The following is a 4,841-nucleotide window of genomic DNA, read 5'->3' as shown; positions in this document are numbered from 1 at the left end:
TATGCTTTATTAAATTGTATTTATGTTGTTTTATCCTATGCTTTATTAAATTGTATTTATGTTGTTTTAACCTATGCTTTATTAAATTGTATTTATGTTGTTTTATCATATGCTTTATTAAATTGTATTTATGTTGTTTTATCCTATGCTTTATTAAAGTGCATTTATGTTGTTTTAGCCTATGCTTTATTAAATTGTATTTATGTTGTTTTATCCTATGCTTTATTAAATTGTATTTATGTTGTTTTGTCCTATGCTTTATTAAATTGTATTTATGTTATTTTAACCTATGCTTTATTAAATTTTATTTATGTTGTTTTATCCTATGCTTTATTAAATTGTATTTATGTTGTTTTATCCTATGCTTTATTAAATTGTATTTATGTTGTTTTATCCTATGCTTTATTAAATTGTATTTATGTTGTTTTATCCTATGCTTTATTAAATTGTATTTATGTTGTTTTATCCTATGCTTTATTAAATTGTATTTATGTTGTTTTATCCTATGCTTTATTAAATTGTAATTCTGTGGTTTTATCCTATGCTTTATTAAATTGTATTTATGTTGTTTTAAACTATGCTTTATTAAATTGTATTTATGTTGTTTTATCCTATGCTTTATTAAATTGTAATTCTGTGGTTTTATCCTATGCTTTATTAAATTGTATTGATGTTGTTTTAAACTATGCTTTATTAAATAGTTTTTATGTTGTTTTGTCCTATGCTTTATTAAATTGTATTTATGTTATTTTAACCTATGCTTTATTAAATTTTATTTATGTTGTTTTAACCTATGCTTTATTAAATTGTATTTATGTTGTTTTATCATATGCTTTATTAAATTGTATTTATGTTGTTTTATCCTATGCTATATTAAATTTTATTTATGTTGTTTTATCCTATGCTTTATTAAATTGTATTTATGTTGTTTTATCCTATGCTTTATTAAATTGTATTTATGTTGTTTTAACCTATGCTTTATTAAATTGTATTTATGTTGTTTTATCATATGCTTTATTAAATTGTATTTATGTTGTTTTATCCTATGCTTTATTAAATTTTATTTATGTTGTTTTATCCTATGCTTTATTAAATTGTATTTATGTTGTTTTATCCTATGCTTTATTAAATTTTATTTATGTTGTTTTATCCTATGCTTTATTAAATTTTATTTATTTTGTTTTATCCTGTGCTTTATTAAATTGTATTTATGTTGTTTTATCCTATGCTTTATTAAATTGAATTTATGTTGTTTTATCCTATGCTTTATTAAATTGTATTTATGTTGTTTTAACTTATGCTTTACTAAATTGTATTTATGTTGTTTTATCCTGTGCTTTATTAAATTGTATTTATGTTGTTTTAACCTATGCTTTATTAAATTGTATTTATGTTGTTTTATCCTATGCTTTATTAAATTGTATTTATGTTGTTTTATCCTATGCTTTATTAAATTGTATTTATGTTGTTTTGTCCTATGCTTTATTAAATTGTATTTATGTTATTTTAACCTATGCTTTATTAAATTTTATTTATGTTGTTTTATCCTATGCTTTATTAAATTGTATTTATGTTGTTTTATCCTATGCTTTATTAAATTGTATTTATGTTGTTTTATCCTATGCTTTATTAAATTGTATTTATGTTGTTTTATCCTATGCTTTATTAAATTGTATTTATGTTGTTTTATCCTATGCTTTATTAAATTGTATTTATGTTGTTTTATCCTATGCTTTATTTAATTGTATTTATGTTGTTTTATCCTATGCTTTATTAAATTTTATTTATGTTGTTTTATCCTATGCTTTATTAAATTGTATTTATGTTGTTTTATCCTATGCTTTATTAAATTGTATTTATGTTGTTTTAACCTATGCTTTATTAAATTGTATTTATGTTGTTTTATCATATGCTTTATTAAATTGTATTTATGTTGTTTTATCCTATGCTTTATTAAATTGTATTTATGTTGTTTTAACCTATGCTTTATTAAATTGTATTTATGTTGTTTTATCATATGCTTTATTAAATTGTATTTATGTTGTTTTATCCTATGCTTTATTAAATTTTATTTATGTTGTTTTATCCTATGCTTTATTAAATTGTATTTATGTTGTTTTATCCTATGTTTTATTAAATTTTATTTATGTTGTTTTATCCTATGCTTTATTAAATTTTATTTATTTTGTTTTATCCTGTGCTTTATTAAATTGTATTTATGTTGTTTTATCCTATGCTTTATTAAATTGTATTTATGTTGTTTTATCCTATGCTTTATTAAATTGTATTTATGTTGTTTTATCCTATGCTATATTTAATTGTATTTATGTTGTTTTATCCTATGCTATATTAAATTTTATTTATGTTGTTTTATCCTATGCTTTATTAAATTGTATTTATGTTGTTTTATCCTATGCTTTATTAAAGTGCATTTATGTTGTTTTAGCCTATGCTTTATTAAATTGTATTTATGTTGTTTTATCCTATGCTTTATTAAATTGTATTTATGTTGTTTTGTCCTATGCTTTATTAAATTGTATTTATGTTATTTTAACCTATGCTTTATTAAATTTTATTTATGTTGTTTTATCCTATGCTTTATTAAATTGTATTTATGTTGTTTTATCCTATGCTTTATTAAATTGTATTTATGTTGTTTTATCCTATGCTTTATTAAATTGTATTTATGTTGTTTTATCCTATGCTTTATTAAATTGTATTTATGTTGTTTTATCCTATGCTTTATTAAATTGTATTTATGTTGTTTTATCCTATGCTTTATTAAATTGTAATTCTGTGGTTTTATCCTATGCTTTATTAAATTGTATTTATGTTGTTTTAAACTATGCTTTATTAAATTGTATTTATGTTGTTTTATCCTATGCTTTATTAAATTGTAATTCTGTGGTTTTATCCTATGCTTTATTAAATTGTATTGATGTTGTTTTAAACTATGCTTTATTAAATAGTTTTTATGTTGTTTTGTCCTATGCTTTATTAAATTGTATTTATGTTATTTTAACCTATGCTTTATTAAATTTTATTTATGTTGTTTTATCCTTTGCTTTATTAAATTGTATTTATGTTGTTTTATCCTATGCTTTATTAAATTGTATTTATGTTGTTTTATCCTATGCTTTATTAAATTGTATTTATGTTGTTTTATCCTATGCTTTATTTAATTGTATTTATGTTGTTTTATCCTATGCTATATTAAATTGTATTTATGTTGTTTTATCCTATGCTTTATTAAATTGTATTTATGTTGTTTTATCCTATGCTTTATTAAATTGTATTTATGTTGTTTTGTCCTATGCTTTATTAAATTGTATTTATGTTATTTTAACCTATGCTTTATTAAATTTTATTTATGTTGTTTTATCCTATGCTTTATTAAATTGTATTTATGTTGTTTTGTCCTATGCTTTATTAAATTGTATTTATGTTGTTTTATCCTATGCTTTATTAAATTGTATTTATGTTGTTTTATCCTATGCTTTATTAAATTGTAATTCTGTGGTTTTATCCTATGCTTTATTAAATTGTGTTTATGTTGTTTTAAACTATGCTTTATTAAATTGTTTTTATGTTGTTTTGTCCTATGCTTTATTTAATTGTATTTATGTTGTTTTATCCTATGCTATATTAAATTGTATTTATGTTGTTTTATCCTATGCTTTATTAAATTGTATTTATGTTGTTTTAACTTATGCTTTACTAAATTGTATTTATGTTGTTTTATCCTGTGCTTTATTAAATTGTATTTATGTTGTTTTAACCTATGCTTTATTAAATTGTATTTATGTTGTTTTATCCTATGCTTTATTAAATTGTATTTATGTTGTTTGATCCTATGCTTTATTAAATTGTATTTATGTTGTTTTATCCTATGCTTTATTAAATTGTATTTATGTTGTTTTGTCCTATGCTTTATTAAATTGTATTTATGTTATTTTAACCTATGCTTTATTAAATTTTATTTATGTTGTTTTATCCTTTGCTTTATTAAATTGTATTTATGTTGTTTTATCCTATGCTTTATTAAATTGTATTTATGTTGTTTTATCCTATGCTTTATTAAATTGTATTTATGTTGTTTTATCCTATGCTATATTTAATTGTATTTATGTTGTTTTATCCTATGCTATATTAAATTTTATTTATGTTGTTTTATCCTATGCTTTATTAAATTGTATTTATGTTGTTTTAAACTATGCTTTATTAAATTGTATTTATGTTGTTTTATCCTATGCTTTATTAAATTGTAATTCTGTGGTTTTATCCTATGCTTTATTAAATTGTATTGATGTTGTTTTAAACTATGCTTTATTAAATAGTTTTTATGTTGTTTTGTCCTATGCTTTATTAAATTGTATTTATGTTATTTTAACCTATGCTTTATTAAATTTTATTTATGTTGTTTTATCCTTTGCTTTATTAAATTGTATTTATGTTGTTTTATCCTATGCTTTATTAAATTGTATTTATGTTGTTTTATCCTATGCTTTATTAAATTGTATTTATGTTGTTTTATCCTATGCTTTATTTAATTGTATTTATGTTGTTTTATCCTATGCTATATTAAATTGTATTTATGTTGTTTTATCCTATGCTTTATTAAATTGTATTTATGTTGTTTTATCCTATGCTTTATTAAATTGTATTTATGTTGTTTTGTCCTATGCTTTATTAAATTGTATTTATGTTATTTTAACCTATGCTTTATTAAATTTTATTTATGTTGTTTTATCCTATGCTTTATTAAATTGTATTTATGTTGTTTTGTCCTATGCTTTATTAAATTGTATTTATGTTGTTTTATCCTATGCTTTATTAAATTG

Source organism: Phyllobates terribilis, unplaced genomic scaffold (genome assembly GCF_046119375.1).
Source record: "Phyllobates terribilis strain yellow unplaced genomic scaffold, ASM4611937v1 Scaffold_20__1_contigs__length_20440879, whole genome shotgun sequence".
NCBI classification, from domain to species: Eukaryota; Metazoa; Chordata; class Amphibia; order Anura; family Dendrobatidae; genus Phyllobates; species Phyllobates terribilis.
This window is presented reverse-complemented; position numbering follows the sequence as displayed.